Raw genomic sequence first — 23850 nt, forward strand, 5'->3', positions numbered from 1 at the left:
CCACATTCCTCCTCCTGGCTACTTCCCAGCGTGGTCCCAGGCACCTCGGACAATTGCTGTGGCCGATGTGAGCGCCTGCTGCTTCCACCCCATCGCACCCACTATTGAAACAGGCAGGCCAGAATAATCCAGGTACCTGCAGGTCACTTTCTGTAACATTTGCATTTGCAACACATCAGGCCCAATCCCTCCCACTTTATAATCATAAAAGCAGACATTTCATTTTAGAAGTGAAAGGCTTTAATGTGAGCTTTGTGATTACCCTGGGAGTTAGCTGGACTGGAATGTAAAGAAATATACATTCCTTTGCCAAGCAAGTGTAAAACGCTGCTGTATCAGCATACTCATTGTACGTAATCATGTACTTTCCCAGGAACAGTTATGCTTTGGTTTGGCTTTTAAACAAACTTACTAACCAAAACTGCAGATGTAGCTTTGTTCTAATATTTAAGAGGCCTAGTACTGTAGGCAGTGTAAAATCAGGAAAAGACTGAGGAAAACTAATGACAGAGTCTAGTTAATAACTCTCCTACTGAAACAACTAAGAAATTACAGTTAGTTAGTAAAAATATTAAGTATAAGCCACTGTTAAGTAATTTCTGACATTGACCCCGTCTGAGGTAGAGACTGAATTACTGACCATTATGGTATGCTATATACAGTCTTAGCAGATATTCAGCAGCATGCAAGTGAGAGGAAGAATTATAGACTATTACTTTGATACATCTTCTGATAGTGGTTTAACTCTAACCTCATAAAATCAAACTGTTCCGGCATTAGGAACAGGGTGACACACAAGAAAAATAATATAAGGAAAATAACTCTACTTTAGAAGTTCTTCCAGTCAAGGACTGACTTCTCTGCATGTATCTTTGTAGCGTCTGCAATAACAAAGCCCTAGTCCTGAATGACAATCTGCAAACACTGCATTAATATTAATAACAACAACAACAACACCTTTGGAAAAAAGATCTAATCTTATCACTCTGTTGCATTGCTTGTGTCAGACTGTTTCCTTTCTCTCCTGAGACAACATGGCTGTAATGACTTGTTCTCTTTCCTGCCTAATAAAAAGATATACATCATGACTGCAAGGTCTTGTAATAATATAGTGTCCTATTTGGAATACTTTTTTTAAATCAGGTGAAATCTTGGAGAGTTAATGTCACATTCAGGGAAGAAACTACGGAATTCCTAGTTAATCATGTGCCTCATGTAATTAATTTAATCAACAGAGATTTCATAACATTTTAGTTATAACCAGTACCACACTAAGAACAACCTCTGATTTGACAACTTGCAGAATTTTGCCCAGGACATTTTGCTTCTGCAAAGTGCTATGTGTACATTTGACTTATATTAATTGTAATTAGAAAGTGTTATTTTCCTAACTAATAGAAATGTTCCACAAACATTGGGCTAGAAGTGCTGCAGGATGTGTTTTGCCATATACTAAAATAAGTGTCATTTTTAATTTACACTGGGTTGTCCAATCTATTTTGTTGAAAGTTTTTTTCTTTTCTGAAAATGCCCAACCTAATCCACTTCTCTGCACATTTCCCCTCATCACAACAATCTGACCTCACATACATAGCTAACTTCTCAGCACAAGGCCTCTCCCAGATAGCCAAGTGATGTGAACCATTTATTTTTTATTCCCACAGGCAATAAAGGCAATGCCTTTAAAATTTAAAAGGTACATGTACAGTTACCTAGCAAAACCTTAAACCTTATGGAGCAAGGCTGAGATCTACACTGTTTGCTGCAAGAGTAGCTGTTTCATTTTGTATCCAATTTATTCTGAGTTAATATTTAATTTTCTATTTTAGGAACTATTATCATAAGCAACTATTGGTTTTTTGTTTTCAGGATGAGGATGGATGCAAGAGATTTACAATTTTTTCATTCCTAAAAACAGCGTCAAGACTTTTTTGAAACATACTCTTCTTGCATAGGGCTATTTTCCTTGACATCAAGCAAAGTACAGTTTTAGCAACCATTACAAACTGTCATTCTGTCCCACTCAAGCAATAATTGGACACAGGCAAATACAAATGTGAACTCCATTTTTTTCTTTTCACTGATATCATTGTTGATGCAGCACAATGTATATAGCTGGCTTTTCTATAAATGTGTTTTGCTGTGGGGTATACTTTCTCACATGTGGGTGTGCATTCATGTCAAAATGGAAAAAAACCCATATTTGAATTTAGTCTGTAAATTCTTTAAAGTTAAATAACCTAAAAATTTCTCTTTGTACAACAGCAGTGAAAGAGAAAAGTACCATATTTCCTTGGACTCAGCATATGGCAGGGTCAAAACAGAGCAAAATGGGATTCATTACAACAAAACAGACCTTCCTCTTCCCTGAATTGATATGGTTACCTCCATTTCCTATAAAGCTTGCTTTGATAGTCTCCAGACATACAACCATATGTGGAGGGAACATATTATAACAGGTTACATAAACCTGGCATGAAATGTTGCTTGGCGTAGGCAGAATTTTTTCAGAATTATTTTACAACTTAAATTAGCCATTGCAACTTAGGTAAGACGTTTCTGAGATGTAGCCTTAGGATTTTTCTGAACATTATTCCTTCGTTGACCTGAGGGAGCTTGATAAAAATACACATGACCTACAAAGAGATTTATTCAATCTCTTCTGTTTGTCTGGGGGCATTCCCCCCCCCCACCCCCCCCGCAAATTCTCAGTGACAGTAAAGGCAAAAGAGTTAAATACATATTTCCTATTCCTCCTTTCCTGGTGAAGGAATTAAAGTAGGTCAAGGTGTGGAAATGAAACATATTGCTTTGATTTAGGAAGAAATATTGTGACTATGCTCTTGTTTGCTCTGCACATCAACATGCTTCAAGGCTTAGCTACACTGCAGCGCTTTCTATAACCTCCCTAGCATATCAGTGGTGACTGATTTATGATCAAGTATGAAAGCCATTACAGACTCTGAGAGTGTCATCTACATTATATAGTAGACTGTCTGGTTTTAGAAAAGGGACAAATTAATTAAATGCTCCCAATAACTTTGATATATCAAAAAATGTTTTAAAAATAAAGGCAGTCCTTAGCAGTGAGCGCAGGCAAAACACAAACGTGACCTGCTTTTTGGTGCTTACTGTAGTGTAAGAGCCTGATTCAAAGCCCATCTAAGTTCACAGACATTTTTTCTTTATCTTTAGTGCGCTCTGGCTAGGTTCTAAGTGTAGAAAATAAACTGATGACTACAACTTTTTCCCTTAAATATATTGTTACTGAGTATTCAATATCTGAAACACCCATACTTAATGTGTCCTCTGTGTCCTAAAAATAGTAATGTGTCATGTGTCCTTGCATGCTCCAGAGTGCTGATCCTTTTCACTCTTAGAGCTCCAGTTTTTTCTTGCAGGCTGCTTATTTAACACCTTGTAGTACACTTCCTAGGTACCAGCCCTTTTGCAGATGACCAAAAGCTGTGTATGCAATCTTAGGGTTGATAACATGAAAATACATCAGCATCTAGGCACTTGGTGGAATTCACAACCTTAAGTTAGGTGGTCAGACTGCTCGGTGATTAGAGAGAGAAAGGTACCTGTGAGTCAGAGTTTTAAAAACTCCATAGACCAGGTTTACCATTATTGGGGAAAATTCTGGGATGTTCGGAGAGCAGAGTTACAGTGGGTTATTTGCCTTCTGGAGCAGGGGAAGGTTTTCAGCTTGTCTGGATTCAGACCGCTGCACACCATGGATAATGAGTACATCCAGAGTACTCTTAAGACTGGTGCACACCAAAGGTCCAGTGTCCTGTTAGACAGTAATCAACAGAAAATGCCTCAGAAAGAGTACAAAAATAGAGCAAATATATAGTATTACTTCCCCAGGTCACTCTCCAAGTTTCAAACAATTCACAGCTTAGTCAGGTTTGGTGTCTTTTTATCTGGTAGCTGTTAATGGATTTCTCTCCCATGCACTTGCTCAATCAATTGTTACACCCAGTATAGCTCCTTGTGAATCCAGCCACTCCAAACAAACAGTGGAGTCTCCAAAAGGGCAATTCAGAGCACCTCAGATAGGAGCTTCTCTGTCTAATGATTAGAGAGGGATCCTAGGCTCAACTTACACAGCATAAAAGTTGGTTTCCATCTTCTCCCAAATACCTTGAACTTGACTCTATTCCATTAAAATCCATGGTAGAGGACAAAGAGCAGCTCTGACTGCTCATGCTCACCTCTGCTTCAGAGAAGACACCATGCTCTGCACTACAACCCTCTCATAAGCACACAAGTCTTCAGGCCTGAAGATCAATGAGGTGGTCCAGCAGGGACAAAAGCATAAACAACAGATTGGATCCCTGTGGGATGAGATGGGAAGGAACACCTTCCTGGTAAGAAGTCATAGCTTAAGCACGTCACTTTGTTAACATCTAGTGTAAGCAGAAGTCTGGGAGTGCTTTTGTGTGACCCAATTTCCCCACAGTGCTGGCTGTGCTTGGTGGAGAAAGAGGGTGACCTAACTACATCCAAAGTGGCACAGTATCTGAAAAGGGGTGACCATACTTTCCTGTGCCCAACAGACCAAATTTCTGTTTTGCTCAGGTACAGATTGATTTTGCTATGATGCTTCTGGATTAAGTAGGAGGACAATTCTGAGATCCAGAAATGCATAAATTTTGTTCTGAGAATCATCTTTTGAGAAATGTTACCCTCTTGAACTTGCAAAGCTGAGCCTCCTTGCTCCTTTTCTCAGAATCTTTGGCCAGGTGTTAGTTAATAACATGCTACTGATGATTTTGTCCTAATAAAACAGAAAGTCTTCCTGGTCTGCAAGGACATAAAACCCACCTCCCAGTCCATGCTTGCAGACCTGAAACCAGAAGGGAGGTGCATCAGAGCCTCTGAAAGGCAGGAGCAGCTGCAAACTCACTTGCATCTGCCCTGTCTCTCCTGCCCACTGGGAACTGCTTACCTGCGTTCAGGCTTTCTCTTAGCTGTCTTTCCACAGCTGTCACTTCTGCTTTCTATATGCTCACATGGATTAGCATGCATGATACAGGAGATACTCTGTTTTTTTTCTATTGTATTTGTATGAGTAAGAATTTGCTAATGATGCTGAGCAGAAAAGCTCTGAACCTTTTACACCTCCTCTGAAGATTCCCACTCCTTTCTTATTGTTACATTTCCCAACATGTATAATGAATTTTGATGGAGACAAAATTGCATTGACCTAAAATCATTTATTCTCTATAGAAATGTTCATCACTTACATGCCTTAATTTCAGAAGTAACTTGTGTAATATTTCTCAGAGCCTCTTTGAAATGCAACAAGTTCTTTCAATAATATCTTTGGAGAATAGATTGATTTTAATAATAAGAGATACTGATATGCACTGAGAGTCAGGTATGGCTGGTACAAATGATTTTTAGAACACAGACAAATAATTTAAGTAACACCTTGTGATAGTAGTGGCTTTGTACAAAATTATCTCACATTTGCAGCCTGTCACTAATATTAACTACTCCCGGTCACAGCTCTCCTCTGGCTTCTGTAGGGTAATTGCTATCACTGTCTTAAAGAGCAGAACATATTTTGGTATTATTACCTATCATTGTTTTCTTCATAATACATTTTTTACAAGACTGATATTGCAAGGATTTTAATGCAATGTAAATATACAATTTAAACTGTATTCAGAGATGCTACTCTTAAAACTCTTAAATTTGTTTTCCTACTGAGGTATCTTTGTTTCAGAGCTGCAGTAGGATCTCACTGCATTTCCTGGAGGAAAAACATCCACATGGTCAACGCTATTATCACAATTGGCACTAATTGGGAGCCCTTGTGAAAGTCTGAGCAGAGACCAGGGTTTTAATAAGCAACGAGTCTGAAACACCCACTCAACACCTTGTGTCAGGCTTCTCCAGGGCAGTGTTAGACACATTGTCATGGCAATTGGGAAAGTTTGCACTGCAGTGCTTTAGATAATTAGAAGACTCGAGTCCCTGCAATTGCTATTCTGGAATCTTTCACCAAACCCTTATTTTACATAGCTTTGTTTCTGAGTGAAAGACAAGCAATGTTCTTTCACCAGAGATAACTACAATACAAAATTCAGCAGCTGCAGTGCATTGGAGACTGCTAATTAAATAATTGATATCATCACTCAGTATTAATTAGTGAGTTTCCACATCTATACACACAATGAGCTTAATCAAATCTTCAGTCAACTCCTGCTGTGTCCCTCTTGTGTCCTGCAAATGGTTCAGTGTTTTCCTGCTTATTAATTCTTTTCTTTTCAATTACTTCCTAGCAAAAGATTTAAAATGTCAGAGTGCAGTGGACTCTTCAGGAGCATAGTGCACCACACAAGGATGTTCTTCTGCAGAAATGCTCTGGATAACCAACCACAGTGAGGTCTGTTGTGTTGGCTGTGTGAGTAAAACCTTTTTTTCCCAGTCCCCTACATTGAGTGTTGTTTCTTGCTACATGAAAGGGGAGTGATGTTGTCCCTGTGGATGGATCAATCCAGGAATAGGATGGAGTATGGCATTTCTAACACTGCCTGAATAGACTCAAAAGCAGAATACAAGGATAGGGAGATGTAACCAGCAGTCCTTCACTAGCCAACCCCTGCTGTGGTGTGGGAGGTCTGACTGGGGAGACAGAGGGAGCACTTAGAGCATATTTTATGAGAAATGGTGAGTACAACTGACTGGCTGAGTGATGTTGTTGGCTGTATAAATATGTTTTTTAAAGCAGTAATTCAAACACAAGCTTTGTAAAAGCATCTCTAACTATTCTTGGTTTGTTTGTGCATGTGTGTGGTTAATAGCTCTTGGCAGACAGAAAAGGAAGCAGAAGAGCCTTTTAGGAAGAGCCCCAGAGCTCCCAGCCCCAGACAATGTGCAACCTGCCCTTCTCCTCTAAGGGACGGACTTGGCATCCTCACCCTCTGGACAGGCTTGGCTACCCTCAACAAGAGCCTTTCCAGCTCCCCTGTTTCCCACACCCTATCACACTGCTGGTAGCACAGACACAGTCTGGCTCTGTTATTTGTGCGCTCACATAACTTGGGCACGGCCCCTGTCTCCGAGAGACTCTGATCCCAAAAAATGTTCCTATGCACAAGTAAACAAGAGTCTGGGAACAGCAGGGGGAAGACAGCAGTTAATAAACTGGTAACAAAAACGGGTAATATAAGCAGAGTTTTTGTTAGGGGATATTTTTAAGGAGGTTTTTTGGGGTTATATGATAAAAAGCTGGTCTACACATGTGCGCACACACACAGAGGAGTCTTGAGAAGCAATGGCAGGTGGTGATGGCAGTGGGGTGCCGTGTGCACATATATATATATTATACACGTGTTTGTGTATGCCTTTGTGCTACTGGTTAGACCTGGAGGCATGGAGTTGCGGCAGCCCTGCCTCTGTTGGGCTACTGGATCCAGCCTCACTTAACAGTATTAGTAAATTAGGCATTTTTGATTACAGTGCTCCTGTCATTTTTACCCTCTCTAAACACTGTTTCCATTCTTTGAGGGTGTGATTGTATATTTTAATGCATATGTTATAACAAGATACATAATAGAAGTGTTTTTCCCCTCACCATATGAAGAACAATGTATGGAGTAATAGTTGATCATTTTTCTGTCTGCACCTACACTCATACCTTCCACATATGTTGGCTAAAGTGAGTGCAGGAGATTTAACTATCATCAGGTACATTAAATCCAATGAGAAGTCATACATTTAGTGTGGTATGAGCCAGGCTGATTCATGTGTGCTACCTATCAGCTGACATTTGCCTTACTGGGGCTGGTCTGTGAGGAAGATTCAAGGAAGAAAGAAGCACAGACACAGCCTTTGCTCAGAACTATGTTTGGCTTCATGGTAAGGGTCACAAAGATTAGCAGGAAAGTTGGAGTGGGTATAGAAGAAGCGATACGTGCTTTCCCCTGGTATTTGAAGTTTCTCTTAGTTATCTATAGTAACCAAGTATTTTACCTCTACTTTGTCTTTAATAATAGTAATCATACATAAAATGCTGCAGTCCTTTCTAGAGCAATGCAGCAAAAAATAAGACTCTCTGATCAATCCAATTGAGTGTAAAATCAGCAGTATAGAAGCTAGATTCTGTTTCATATAAAATTAATTATAAAAGAGCTTTCTGCTGATTAAATATAAATAATGTTATTAACGTTCAGGCCCTATGCATACACAAATAAGGGCAGTCTTGGCACAGCATCAAAAACAGAGCTTAAGAAGTTTACTTCAAAATTAATTTTTCTCTTCCCAAACAGATCCTTGACTATACTGTGCAAATCAGATGGAGCAAAACTAGAACTTTTTTAGCACATCCCCTCTTCTTGTGACAGAAAGACATTAAGAGGCAAAAAGCTGATTTCTGCGTCAGGTACTTTCTCAGGTGGAATGGATCTGTCTGGGTTGAGGGAATATGGCTCTGCTGAGTTCAGCCTAATGTCTGTGACATGTTGCAATGCACAATTCACAGGTAGCTGGCGTGAGAGTGGCTCTGAGGCTGCTGTAAACATGTGCCAAAAATCTAAATCACATTAGATCATTCTCAAGATCTGCAGGACTGTACATGTGCCATAAAACCATTTTTGTCCTGCCCGTATCTTCCAGCCTTAACCTATTTATTGTCAAGTCCTGTTGTGAATCTGTTTAGGAGTTTTCTCCATGATGTTTCTCATGCTTGATCAACTTCAGTGAGTCAGTATTTTCAGAAAGAAAATGCCAGTTCCCTCAAAGTGCTGCTCTTTCATCAGAAAAATATTTTCCAGTTTCATAATTCTCCATCTCCACAGTAGCCTGTGTTATGAAAATCCAGGCCTCCAGACTCATGCTACCTGGGCAGCCCAGTCCTACTAGAGCTCTCCAGGCTGCCTGCTCTCCTGCCAGTAAATATACTGCTACCCCCATGCAGCTTGGAAGAACTGGATTTGTTTTACTAAAATTACTATTTTGACTTTTTTCCTAAACAGTTCTTTTCTCTGGCCACTGACAGACAAAATATGTCCCACTGAAATCCAACTAACTGGGCTAAATAGCCGAGGCTTAATTCACTTGCCCCTAGGAAAACTATAAAAAGACACAGAAAAACAGTGTTTATGAAGGTGCAACTTCACAGAACTTAGCCCAAGTACTGCCAGTAATCATAAATCAAAATTGTGGAAACCAAAGGAACAGCAGGAATACAATACAATACAGTGAAATACAGGAATTGGTTTTTATAATATGATATGCAGGAAACCTCAACTGCTATCTAGCCCTAGGAAAAGTCCACATGGAAAATACTGAAGAACGTGGCAAGACTGCAAAGTCATTCCATGCACTGCCCAACCAGGAAGTCAACTTATCTTAATGACGTATTGCTTTGCTGTGTCTTTCAGGTGTGCCTGAGTGCAGCCTCAAGTTCCTCATGCTATGTGACTCAGGCCACCTCTGGGAGGATGGTTTACTTAGCACATGACTTTTCCATCTGAAAAACTAGAGTGGATTGCAAGATGTATGAACTGTAGAGAAGGAACTTTAGCCTGCTGGGAGAGCATGTGTTGCTATGTTCCAGAATTTCAGCTTTGCTGGTCATTTGCACAGCTGCATTTTAAAAACTTGCAGGTATTTTTTTTTCTATATAAGTAGAACATTTTAATATCATGCTTTTATTTTGACTGTATGCTAACTCATGCCTGGACCCCTGTTCCTTTTTGACTGAATAATAATAATGAGATCTAATACAGCAAGCAATCTAGAAAAGAAATTTTTGGTTATTACACTTACCATATTAATAGAACAGCAGCTTCCTTGAAGTCCTCTAAGATATCCTTGCTGTTCTGAGACTAAAGAATAATTAACATTTATAACCCAGAGAATTTTTTTTTTTTTTTTTTTTTTTTTTTGCTTGCTTCAGGACACCTAACTTCAGCTGATATTTAACATCCTTCCAAGACATAATGAAAAACTACTTTTCTGCCATTTCCCCAAATATATGATATTGATATTTAAATAAGTAATCCAAAAAGAGTAAAAGGACTTAGCTATTAAATAGGCTTTGGGTCTTTTGAATGAATATAAGCACTGTATAGCAAACACTATTACACTCAAACAGTTGCTATCTGTGTCACTTCAAATGTTCCAGTCTGTAGCTTTCAACACCATCATAGCAAAATGAACTGGATGCTATGATTTCCTTAACAATATTTCATAAAACAGAATAAAGTCACTGTCACTAAAAGTCAGTTAACAAAAAAAAAAAAAAGTGAATATCTGAAAGGAAACATTTACTACTGGTGATAGCAGGAATACTTGCTGTGCTTGCCACCTCTCACTCTGCCCTCCTGGTGGGTGCAAACTCCATCCTCCTTCCTTGTTCTGTCTGGATTACAATAGCAGTTACCCAACTAGTATTTACAAACCCAAGGGCAATTGCAAGCCCAGAACTGCCATCATGAACATAGCAGTAGGACCCCACGTAAAACTCTGGAAAGTGCAGGATTGTTTCTTGTTGCTTTGTGTGTATGCTGTTGCTTACTCACCTACCGGGTACAACATGAGAACTTTGAGCAACAGATAAGAACTGGGTAGTTGTGGTCTTCCAGACCATGACAAATGAAGTGGATTCAGGGAAAAATTGCAGATGTTGTCAAGATAACACTTCAAGGGGTTGTTCCTGCCAGGGAGAATTAAATTTCCCTGCAGTGCTGGTAAAACAGATAGATAGCTTTAGTTTGTATTCCTGACCCAGCCAGAATGGTAGAGTGCACTTGTGACAGTTTTAACTGCTGTGCTTCAGTAAAACTGATCACAAACTGTGAGGTCATCAGTCTCTACAAAATTGCAGTTCCTGCATTTAGGCCTCCTAGACTTGCTAGGTCTGAGATGTTCGGGAATTTTTAGGACTGAGCCATTCTAAACAAGTAAAACCTGATCTGGCTCTAGTTCCCCTTGCTGCCAGGGGTGGTTGTTGTTAGGAGACCTCTTGTATCATTAAATGCTTAAGACTGAGGTCACCTGGTAACTTGGTCTTCTCCTAATTCTGTTTTCTTGTGGCCCTCTGGTTGTGGTGCTACAAAACAAATGTTAACAGCAAGTATGAAGAAAAAATCTTGTAAGAACAAAACTAAACTAATTTAGTGAGACTCTATCTGTGAAATTGCTTTCAAAAGCAGGTTAGCAGCCTTGACAATTCCCAGAGATGCAATGACTGACTTAAATCAGAACTGAAAGGCACATCCTGTGAGACACACTCAGCACTAAGATTAATTTCCCTTCAGTTGTTCCCTCAAGAATATCTGTTAAGTTTTCCAAAACATGTTTTGTTTCTTGTCTTTTGAAGGTGTGAAGTAAGGAAAGGGTTTTGAGGATTTGCAATTGTTCGTGTACTAGATTTAGGGTTATGATTTGTTCTTCTATTAGATAATTATTTGTCCTTTGAAGCGAAAGGAGAAATCTCCCAAGTTAAACCAAATGTTGTTTTATACTGGAGAATATTATACTATTGGTGACTGAAGATAGCTAGAAAATATACAGCTAATGAGAGTGGCAGAAGCACAGAAATAAAATGCTAATCTACTTGACAAAGCTCGTGCTCAGTTTCAGAGCCATATTGAAGTTTGGAAATTCCAGGGTGGCTGGGCTGGAAGTTGGTGTTGACGGCTTTTGGTATTTCTCTACTGAGTACCAAATATGAGAAATGTAAACACTAAACAGTAAATCAAGTGTTGAAAAAATAAACAAATATGGAACAGATGGCCAAAAGATGTGTCCAGCTGGCTCATGACATTGTCAATTTTTCTTATTTGAGCAATAGCCACATGCAAAGTGGGTTGTGTATTGTACTGAAAACGTATTTTCCAATGTCATACTACATCCACCTTCTCCCACAATACTAAACAGGCTTTGCAGAAAAATCAAAGGCAAAGTATCTCTAACAAGATTTTATGCAAGCAATCAAATAGATAATGCAAATCTCTACCTTTCCCTGCATCACACTTTCTTACCAGGAAGCCACTGAGTTTCAAGATGCATTGCGCCATTGGTGGACTTGCACATCCTTAATATCATTTGTGGGCTGTACAATTCTGCTCTCTGTATCATAAGCCTACGGACAGTGAATGCTTTCTGCAAAGCCTGTGATCACTTGCACGCTCTTCACTTTCAGTAGACACCACACAGACCTTCCCTGGACACATTAACAGAATAGGTGGATACACTAACCAGCTAACTAACGTTGCCAGGGTGCGTCTTTGAGGACAGATCTCTTTGTTTTCTATAACTGTTGGTGGTGCCTGCATTTCAGGGGCCAGAGGGTTCTGAAGGTGATGCCAAGCCATGGCAGCTCCCAGGAAATTACAAAATTTCTTATGAATCTTAGTATTTGTACTATTTCTGTGGTGGATTCCACAGCATTATCCAGGAAATCAAGGAACTTCCTTATAAAGACTAGCTATTTCTAGGTTCTGATATGGTACAGACTACTACCAGTTATAGATCGACTTGATTTTTTTTTTTTTCTGCCATTTTTAAAAAGGTATGATGGTACTGAAAGGCAGATTCTCATTCCAGATACAGCTAAGTAAATATGGTGTAACAGATTAACATTTGGCCTACTTCTTTTAGGAATGAATGGGATGGTCCTAGTAAGCATGTGATCTGATTTACTGACCGCAAGTATAACCACTAAGAAGTAGTTTGCTGTGCTGAAACTTGTTGCCTGTGTGCAGAAGAAGGGAAAGCAAACACTAATTGTTCCCATGACATTTGCAAATGTCACTGTATATTTTTTTCCTCAAAGAAAATACAACAGAAGATCCCTTACAGAGATCCCTTCCAACCTAAATTATTCTATTATATCATGACCTGTACATTAACAAAGTTTCTGAGGATCGATATCAAAAAAATGTAAGGTCAACAGTAAGAAAACACAGCTACAGTGTAAGTAATGGCCACTGTAGCGCCCTTCTGTGGTATGTTCAGTTCTTTTGTCTGTTACTTTAATTTAAAATGTGATTTGGGTTTGGCTTGATCAATAAATGAAAAGTGCAGTCTTCCTCAAAAGAGTTAATTGCTTACTTTTCCATTAAATTAACATCTGAGTATTTTGAGTGACTAATTTTGTTTATGATAAACAATTGCATAGAAAGACTGGGAGACAGACACAGTACATGTGATCTCAGAACAGATACAGCAAAGGCACTGGAAATACAGACATAAACAGACCACAGTGGATGTATCCAGTTTGACTTCAAGCCACTGTCTGCAGTGCTGAAGACTGTTCCTAAATCACTCCTAAAACCGCTTCCTCCTTACCATCTCCACTGAGAATGAATATGTGACAGCTGACTGATGCAAAAAACCACAAGTGTTTTCGACTTTATAAATATCCATTCTCATCTCTTTCCTATGAGCTGATAAACAGATCCAACCTTTAGCAACATATTTAAACCAGTACTCTGGATGAGGAGCCCTCAGACACTCAAACCCAGTCCCTCAGAAAATTCCTCTGGTCCATTGGTGTCTTTCCTAGTGGCTCCAGGCAGGATGCAGGACTCTGGCAAACATAACACCTTGCTCCTGGCTGTCATTTTCTCTCAGCAGCCCTCCCCCTCCCCCTATCACCCTGGTGTGTGTGCGTGTGTGCATGTGCATGCGTGCTGGGAAGGGTGGAGGGTATTACAGAACACTTGTGTACCAGTAAATCCCTGTCCTGCCCCTTGACTTGGGGAAAAGAAGTGTGTGAGTTGTTCTGGAGGTGCGAGCAGGGTCTTCTCCAAGGACAGAGACCCTGGTACTTGTTGTGGAGCATCAATCCCTGTTGCGCATGCAAAAGGTATTGGTCTGAGCACACATAGAGAATATGGCACACCCTATAAACATTGGACCCTCCAAGCTCACACGCAACAGTGTACTATAATGCCTCTATACTATCCTCCTCTTGTACCAGAAAAAGCAATATATCCAGAAGGGTTGTACTCAGATCAGTGTGTACCAGATCAGTGGCTTCCAAGCCATTCAGACTGAAGTCAACCTTCAGAATTTCTCATGGATTGCCACATACTGCCACCTCACCACTGAAAATGCTATACACTTTCGTCACTTAATACAAATCCCCAGACCGACTGTAGACCATGTACCACCACTTCGTGAGCCATTAGAGCCATGAAGATCACAGTCTGGGAATCACTTCTGCAAAGGCCAGAACCTCAGTATTGTGGAGTATGAACCCCAAATGTGTACAAGATAAAGGCAGACAGTTTCAAAAGCTATGCATCCCTAGGCTAAAACCCTGCAGTTTTCCCAGCTAATCTTTTTTCCTTGCATCTCTGTTGACTTTTTACTGGGAATCCTGTCAATATCTGTAGCTAGCTGACCAGCAAACAGACCTATCTTGATACAACGTACTGTGTTAAGCAGAAAGCTTTCAACTTTCCACTATGTATTTCATATGTTTTGGTGGCATTTAGAATACAAAAATAGGTACAGACAATACTCTAACACTCTGAAGAGAATATAGGCAGGGGAGAAAAAACAAGATGATTTGTAAATGCACCAAATCAAAATGATTCATCTCTTATTTTTTCTTGCTGATAAAAATAGTGCCTTTAAGACTTATGCTGAATACAGAAAGTGATTTCACGCTTGTGGGGTTGTCCCCCCTCCAATTTCTACTTAGTGATAAATCCCTAACTTTCAGTTTTGGTTTTTACTTTGCACTCTGAATCACTGTGCTCAGTTTTTCTCTCTGAAGGTGTGTGTAACAGTTAGAGTGAGCAACTGGTCACAAAAAAAAGACAGAAAATATCAACTTTCTGCAGAATGACTTACAGAAACTAGCTAGGCGTTATTTTGAAAAACCTACTCTCTACTCCTGCTATTTACTAGTTCAAAAGGTTATGTAAAAATTATTTTTCTATTATGTTTATGGACAAAATCATGGAGTCTTGCGTTAGCTTCTAAACTATTCAGCAATAAATGCTGCTTCATAGAGTAGAGCTTATTTTGCTGATTGAGATATCAGCTTTTACACTTCTGTTTTACATTGAAACATTTGCTTTTTGATGAGTTTGTTTCATATTTTCTCAGGCTGTTTCAACTACATTTTACAAAGCTTCTGCTGCTAGAATATCAGAAAACAGCTTCTTGCAGTGATGCAAGCTTAGCTTTCGTTCTAGTCTCAGCATGAGAAGATGTTGGCAAGACAAGTCAAATAATTCCCTGTGCATTTCTTGGAGGCTTCCATTTTTTCACAGCAGGGTAACATTGCTTTTGTCTGCAGGGATGCCTACTATGTGGCGTAGGTCTCTGCTGCCTCCGCCAGCAACTGAAATGGGGAAGACCACATTCTTCTAAATTAGCTGTGTTGATTGCACTTTACTGTATGTTCTGCACCTGAAATTTGTGTTTTGTCTCCCTCATACTTCCCAAAGGTGTTTTGCTGGCAAAGGTGGAAGACTCACAGAGGAGGGCTGCCTGCGAGGGGCTGCCTGGCTGACTGGGATCTCCGTGGGAAGAGTTAGAGGGCTCTCAGATTGTTACAGGCAGGGAACTCTCCAGTTCCTAGCGAATCTGTTCAAAAACTCATCAAAAAGAAATGGTGTAACCTCAGCAGTAATACTAGTGTCAGTGTAGTTATTCAGAGCAATTTCAGGCACACAGATGGGACTGCCTTATGAAAGACACTGATGATAGAAAGAGAAATGTGTGTGAAGAGCAGGACAGCCTCCCTGTGTGGGTGGCTGTCCGTATCCATAGGCTGCAGTAAGTCCCTGGTGAGATCAATACCAAATAGGCTTCTAATTGAGCATGAGTTATCACAAATCATGGATAGTCTTCTTGGTGGGTTGCCTAGTCCTTTGAATTATGAGGTGCCATCAGTGCTGCAAGTATATCCTTGATATCTCCACTGGAGCAGTCCTCTGGTTGTGAGGAAGTCTAGGTTTCACAAGGATCAGGCAGTGCTGAGGTGGCAGAAACTTTCAGGCTCAGATTACATCTCGCTGTGTTCAGTCCCATTGCTGTTCTCAGCACCGGGGGCACTGAGAGATGGAAGAGGTCAGTACCTGCAAGGCCACTCATGCTGCACACCTTGATGTTGTGGAATGACTACAACACAGCGTTACCCTTTTGAAAGGACCTTGAGACACAAACTGCTTACTGACAAGGCTAACTTACCTCATGATAATTCACTGAGATGAACTTCTCACTGATCGTTTGCTGGGATCTCTGTTTCCCACACATGAAATCACCTAGGAGGACGTTCATGCAGTAAGATGTCGCAGCACCATGCATCACAACAGAATGATGAGTAACATGGCTCTCATCACCTGAAATGCCCAAAACACTTTGATGTCATGTAATTACTGGATGGAATGATCAAATATCTTAATGCTGTAATTCCAGTCATTTTGTGAAATGGCTGGCATTTGTAATCATTGGGCAACATATATAGCACAATCATTTCATGAAATTGCTATTTCACTCCATTGATTCAGGCAAGCTTAATCATTTCCATGGGCTGCTAGGACATAACTCCCTACTATTAATCCTGCAGATACCATCCATACTACCACTGTGCAAAATGTGGATCCCCCATATGAGCCCAGGTGGTCCTACTGGTTTGTTCCAGTTCTAATGACTTTTAAACCAGGGTCTTTCCCTACAGTCTTCCTGAGGCTGTGAGTTGTCAATACTGGATTGCCATCCTTCTTAAAACACAGAGATTATGTACACCCACATGCTGTGTGACAAGCAGAGGTTTTTCTGGTCACAACAGGCTGTGGATGCCTGATCTCTCTGAACAACATACCTGCTTTCCAGTCGCCATGGAGATCTGTGTATTATAACAGAACCGTCTAGGTGCAGTGATGATTTTGGTAGTGGAGTATCTCAGAGGCAGTGGCTCTTAGCTTGAAGACACCAAGGTCCTTCTCCAGATAAGCTCAAGGGGATTTGCCACTTGGAATCGCCTACAGTGAAAAATGCATAAATGACTAAGTGCTCAAAGAAGAAAAGGAAGTTTGTTATCTGCCACTGACATACTTCAAGATGCATCTTTACTACTGAACCTCCTCCTCTCTGTTGGTGTGCCTGCCCTTTGATAGGGTACCAAGAGACCTGTTCAAGATAATGAAGCATCACCACAGGTATAGATGAGAATGTTCAATGTATCTAGTGTTGTGAAAAATAGAGTACTGCCAGGGCTACACTCTCAGAGTCAGTTTAGGTTCCCTGCAGTCACACACACAAAGTCTTTTGGGTTTACTGTGAAGCACAGAATCCTTAAGTACACAGGAACCAACTCTTTATTCATATAAATCCTCCAGACAGTCAGGAACTGAATGAAAGTCTCCTAGATCAATGTACCTCAGGACAGAGCCAGCTATGTGTGGAGGGATGGAGGCAGCATATCTCAGACAGATAAAAATTCTTTTTTGCTTACCTAATTGATTTGCCTATCAGTGGTGACTTTTCTGTGGTCAACAGCAAAAGAAGTCAGATCACATGATAAAGCACCTATAGTGTTACTACTTTGTTCTTTGTTTTGTGAAACTGATGACAAAAATTTAAAAACAATTTCTCCCAATTTGAACTGCTAAAGCTGTATTTGTATAAAATGCTAAATACTGGCAGAATTCCTCAGCGTTGGCTCTGTATTTGTAGTCCTCAACAGAAGAGCCATTTAGGAAGAATTTAGGAGTCTAACTAAAGATTTGAAAGGTTTAACTGGTAGACTAAGATAATACAGGTACTATGATGCTGGTGAAGCACATTTTATTCTTATAGTGCCACTCCTATAGTGTTTAGGCGAGGAAGGGAATGCTGGAAGAATAAAACATTCACTGGTATGACAAATTTGGAAGCAAATGCTTTACAGATTTAAGCAGATTTCATGCACAAAGGAGATTTTCTACGTGCAAAGTAGTTCATATACTCATACATTGGAGAAGTCAAAACTTGGAATGCTGCCAAGAGATTTCATGTTATTTTACTATTGTAATATGAAGGAGATACAAAAAGTCACATTAGTATTATACTTACGATGAGGCATTAAAGCTCTTCAAAATGCAAAGTACTGAGGGAAATTTATTTCATTTATATTAGCAGTAATATAAAGCATCACAAAAACTGTAACATGAAAAGACACTGATTTGTTCACTATATTAAATACTAAATGGCATAGCTGCATGTTTTAAATCTCAAGGTAATTTTGAGTATTTACATAAATGGGATCTGATTAAACCTACAAAACCAAGAAATCAAAAATAATGACTGAAAAGTAATCAGTAACTCATTTCCCCATGTTTAAATATTAGAGCAATACAGCTTAAGAATCTGAATCATGCAGTTAAGTGTATTTCATCTCACAGTACTGGGCCTGAGACATACAATTATCATAAACACCAAATATAATTGCACATTTAAAGAATACAGAGACACTTTGTGAAGGATCATCTATTGCAAGTACGCCTTCAGCAAGATGGTATGTATTGGATGTATATAATTTCATTCAACCCCAAAGATTGCTATGCTATTAAGTGTGTAAAAAGGCAAAGCCTCCCCACTATTCCTTCATCTACTAAACAGTTCAGCCTTTTCACAGTTTAGCTGGAAGGAAGAGACATCCTCCATCATTTGCTAATTACAGAAGTGCCTCATGTAGCTCCCAGTTTATGCTAAACATAGTAGCTGCTGTTGTGGTTAATTGAGACTGCGGTTGGAGGTGGTGAATAACTAACTGTATGTGCTGGACCTCCACACTCCCAGACCATACAGGCACTGCTGGACTTGTAGTGTGAGCATTTCCAAAGTTGTGGTAGACTGAAATTTGATACATTTTGAATTTACTCAAAGTAGAAACAAGATTTTGATTTTAAGTCAGGTATTACATACAGTCTACAGTCTATTGGGTCATGAAGGCATATACCCAGTTGAAAATATTTTAATTAAGGTTATTAGGTTTGGAAATTGGGAGGATTTTAGCACAAGAACCATTTTGGAAGAGTTTTCTAATACACAAAATATCTAAGTACATCTAGTTTTAGGATGGCACTTAAGCAGTTATTAGAAGACTGCATGATGTGACTGCCTGAGACTGCAGACAAAGCAGGGGACTGGCCTTGATGAACCAGTAGATCTGTTCCAGCTTTGTACACCCACAGGAAATATACTCTGAAATAAATCCAACATCTTGAAATTAGGCATCCTTCCTAAGAATGATAAAAGATTGAAATTCTGCCTGTAAAAGTATTGTTTCCTGTTCTTTCAGAATGGCAAAAGGAACAGTAGAGCAATACTGTTTGTACCTTTGGAGGTGCATAGCCAGCCTCAGGTTGTCTCCAGGCTTTATCAGTCATTGATAAATATATATGAGTGGACTAATTGCCATCCTATGCTAGTAATTGGAGATCGTAGCAGTTGTCTAATCTAGTAATAATGTAATATGTACAGAATCAATCCAATACTGCAAATTTGAATCTCCAGAAATCTGTGGTATGTAGATGACTATAAAAATTCCCTCTTATTTTCCCTTATTTTCTTTAGTGCAAGCCAACAAGGGAAGATTGATGCAATTATAATGCTGGAAAATGCTGAGGAATAGTAATTAGAGAAACAAGAAGGATCTGGTTGCGAACAATTGTAACACATTAAAAGAAAATCTGAATGGTTTGTTTTAGTTCTTTCTCATTAAAAAATAGTTCAGCCAGAACTGGCGCTCTAGTGAGATTGCACTTTTACAGGTGTTTTCACAGGTTAGTAGAAAAACAAAATAGATTTTAAAATCATGTCAACATGGAGGCAAATATTTGAAAGAGATAAACTAGACAAGTTAGAGAACAACTCTAATGAGTTTCTGTTTGAACAAATAGCAAACACATCTTCTACAATTTTTTTGCATGTGGATTTAGACCCAGAGTTTGATCCACAGTTAAAATGTGAGTGGTTGGATTAAAATATAAAAAATTTAAAATCTGTCTGCACTATTCTTGGTACCATTTGGTACCATTCTTGGCTTTCATTCTGCCTGTCTTAGAAGTTGGAATGCAAATTGTGAAAGCTGAAGTTGTTAGTCTGTGACAAGGTGGTTTAGTGCATACACACGTGTGTGCACACACACACATGCACATATACCCCAGGTGCATATCATTCACAGTGGTCAGCAAAGGCATACTGAATTTATCCTCACTCCTTCAGTACTATTTCATGGACAAAAATGTAGAGATGTATGGAAAACACTCACTTTGAAGAAATAAAGAGATGAGTGAGTGTCATGTGATATCATAGGACCTTTCTTTGGATTTTACGAAATGAAGGAGTTTGTAGGTTTTTAATAAACTTCAGGCTTTGAATGAGAAATAGATGAAAGACAATGTTCATAAGGTTAAAGCTGGCAAAGTCTGAATGATTATCCAGTTGGTCTAGGTTAGCTGGTGTGTCTCCAGGACTGTAGTATATTACCTAAACTCTAGGGCCTACAGATTGGCTCTACAAACTTCAAGAGACAAGCATTTCAGCTGGCATTCCCACACTTCCTCCTTTCAACCCAGCTAAATCTATGGGTGGAACTGTAAAAGAAGGAATAAAAACACAGATGTTTTTGATTTTTCATGTGGGTCAAACTCTCATCTCCCAATCAAGGAAGAACAAAGAGACTCTTTAATGGTTTTGTTCAAAGAATGGAGGGAGATTCAGATCAGTTTTTATTTTATTTGAGTTTTTTTCTGCTTCTCTACAAGCACTATCTCAATTCATTATTATATTCCTTGAAAGATTCCTATATTACTTTCTCCCTTTTAAATCCTAGTGTTTGCCCAGTCACTATCTGCCCCTAGCTAGGCTAAATGCTAAACAGTGCCACAAAACCTGCTTTGAAATGATTTGATTTGTGAAAAAGGAAAAAGTCAAAGACCAGAAATCACGGTCTAATTGCCTGGGTGTCTTTACTGGATGCAGGAAGCAGCAGAGTGGCTGTCGTGGCTTTTCTCCCAGGCTTCTCTTCATCAAATTCACCCCAGGCTCACAGCACCTCCTTGACATTCAGCTTCAGGAATTGCTGCTGAGCTGCATCTCACAGTTCAAATGAGGTTCTAGGACCAACGCATTTATCTAAAGTTGCCTGAGATAGCAAAGGTCTTCTTGGGTCTTTTAAAGAGTTTTAAGTAGGCCAGTCTACAAAAATAGCAGGGACAAAATGGATGGTTTATGCTGCAAGAGCTATGTTGAAGGATCTTCAAGACTGTAAACAACATCATGATCTGAAAGATTCTAGAAATGGTAGAAATGCTTGTGACTGAAATCACCAGAATGTGTTTGAACCAGTTAATTTTAACTGGATCATACTGTTGTGTTTTAATGTTGTTTAATCTGAAGGTCACTGAATAAAAGTAAGAAGGGAAGGCTGGAAGGAGCAAACCTTCCCACCACTGCTTAAGGGCTTTCCTTTTTCAGAATAATTTGTATGAAAGTGAAGTAGCTGGTGATGCCCTTGCAAATCATCCCATAGGATATTTCAAATAGCTCATATGAAAGAGGAAAGGAAAACAATTAAAATGAGAGAAATCTGTATGAAAGTGCTTCATCTGTGCTTTCTTTCTTTCTCCTTCCATTCTTATCTTCAATTAAAGTTGTGACAGTGGTTGTAACAATAGAAGTTGCCCTTTACGTGTTGGCACAAAATGTTGAACAAATTTTAATGTTGCAACAGTTCATTATGTTTTTCTTTGGTGGATGTGGGTGCAGAAAAGTCCTGTTTTTATTGCTAACCTGTGTATTGGAACCACATTTGATCAAGTGGTCCAGTCTGTAAACTCTCATTACAGCTTCTCGACTGTGCCATAGTCTATGGACAGGGCAAACAGCTAAGTGCTATCTCTATAGTTACCAGTGCAACAGTAGCACAAAAAATAAAGGTTTCATTATAACCAAATACTATGATTTTGTGTCATATACATTACACAGATTTGAGGAAAAAAAAGAGGATTTTAAAGATAAAGAGAAAACAAATCCTCATACTACTTTAACCCTGCTACTTGAGAGTGAGCAAGCAATATTGACAATAATCATGGGATAAAGATTGAGGAAGTCATAGAGGCAGACTCAATGTAAGTGTTCAAGTGTGAATTAACAGTTGCATTTTTGTGGTTTATCTTAAACAGGAGATCAGCATAATCATAGTACTCAAATGCCCTTAAAAATGATGACTCTGTGAAGCTTCAGATAGTATTTTTGGATGTATATCAGAACCTGCACATCAACCTTCTGAAATCTGCTGAGGATCAAGAAACTAGAAGAATTGATTTAACAATTGCTGTCTAAAATAATTCTCCATACATTTCTGTCCCGATCCAATATCGGGAGGGTTTCGTTACGATCCCAAGGACGAGATTAAGACACTAAATCTGGTCAAATATTGTACAACCTTTTAACTTTACTTTCCACTAAGTGGAGAGAAAAGGTGGGGGGAAAAGCGAAGGGGAGGCGAAGGGAAGAGGGGAACAGAACAAGGGTATGGGGAAAAGATAGAGAAAGTTGGAAAAGGAGAGAGGAAGCCAGCTACCACCACTCCGAGGCCGATGATGTTCTGCTGACTCCGCTCAAATCACAGCTCAAGCTGGGTGCCTCCGACGAGGGACGAGGAGCGAGGGACGAGAGAGGGGGCGAGAGAGGGAGCAAGAGGGGGGGCCAAACAAAGAAATCCCTCGGCAATTATAGCTTTTTCAAATTAAGTTTTCCCACCACTCACGTGGTAGTTCAGACCAATAGTAATATTTGGGTCTGGGGTCTCCTGCTCCTTATTGGGTCTCATCACTGTCCCTAGGTAGGCCGTTTACTGTTGCCGTTTGTGCTGACAGGTGTGTCTCCATTCTTGGGTCCAGCCATTAGCTCTCAAGGTCCTGACAAAGAAGGTGATAACTCCAGCAATTAGCACTGTTTCAGCAGTGCACAGGAATGCAAATTGCTGGTAATGCCCTTATCATTCCCGCCTGCACCAGCTCTGGGGCCCTTTCTCACTGTGCTAGGGAGTGCGGCCTAAGGCTTCAGCAAATTTAGCCACTCATGCCAAGCAAGTTTTATAGAAGTTGTGCTAAAAACGGACAATAATTTACAGTCCAGATCCCAAAGTCTCTGCCCGATTGTGGTCTCGTTCAGTGCAGGCTCGGTGCGTCCTGGGTGGTCGCAGGGAGACCATCTCGGGGGTCGCAGCAGCCCAGTCCTGTTTCCGCCAGGGACAGATGGCTTGTTCGGGGTTGTGGCCTGCCTGCACCCCATGCCCCAAGAAATGTTTAAGGCAAAAAATTCATTCATCTGTCCGCCACAATTTCCACGCCTCATCTCCATTTCTGTTTTTTGAAAAAAAGTTAATTCAGAAGTTTATATTTTTCAAAAGTTGGAAAAACAGAACCAAGTATTTTTCTCTGGATATTGCTGATGAGAAATAAGTGTTTTAGCCTATATTTTCTCCTTCTGCATCCAGTCCTGACTTTTTCAACAGATGTTGAGAGGGAAGGAGAGTGTTCTCTGAGAGCGCGGAGACTGGAAGAAAAACCACCAGCTCACTAAACGCCAGCTTAGACACAACATTTAGACTGTTGTAGCTGTGCTAGAAAAGATTTTTTTTAAAAAAATTATATATACATAGGAGTTACAGAGCAGACAGCTGTTGATGGGTTTGGATTTGAGTGATGCAGAGTTTGAACATCCCACAGAGCACGGGTTTTCAGCTGCAGTGAAAGAGCTTGGCGGCCCATACCGGTACACAAGCTGAGTGGCAGAGCGGAACTTGTGAGGAGTGTTGGGCTGTTTAGCAAAAAACTCCTCTCCCGAAGAGTCTCCTGGCACTTGATC

General features: G+C 39.8%; 2 long non-coding RNA genes across 2 annotated transcripts in view; both read right to left on the minus strand.

The window, feature by feature from the left end:
* The window catches only part of LOC112995999 (uncharacterized), a 39265-nt gene extending 22302 nt beyond the window's left edge, over positions 1-16963 (minus strand). Inside the window, exons 1-2 of the long non-coding RNA XR_010388368.1 lie at positions 16814-16963; positions 16180-16331 (exon numbers count right to left, since the gene is read on the minus strand). This is a non-coding gene — a long non-coding RNA (uncharacterized LOC112995999). The remainder of the gene's footprint in view (positions 1-16179; positions 16332-16813) is intronic.
* Positions 16964-18072: 1109 nt separating this feature from the next.
* The window catches only part of LOC112995989 (uncharacterized), a 103851-nt gene continuing 98073 nt past the window's right edge, over positions 18073-23850 (minus strand). The window contains exon 4 of the long non-coding RNA XR_003262313.2: positions 18073-23345. This is a non-coding gene — a long non-coding RNA (uncharacterized LOC112995989). The remainder of the gene's footprint in view (positions 23346-23850) is intronic.

The sequence above is a fragment of the Dromaius novaehollandiae genome, chromosome 3, assembly GCF_036370855.1.
Source record: "Dromaius novaehollandiae isolate bDroNov1 chromosome 3, bDroNov1.hap1, whole genome shotgun sequence".
Classification (NCBI taxonomy): domain Eukaryota; kingdom Metazoa; phylum Chordata; class Aves; order Casuariiformes; family Dromaiidae; genus Dromaius; species Dromaius novaehollandiae.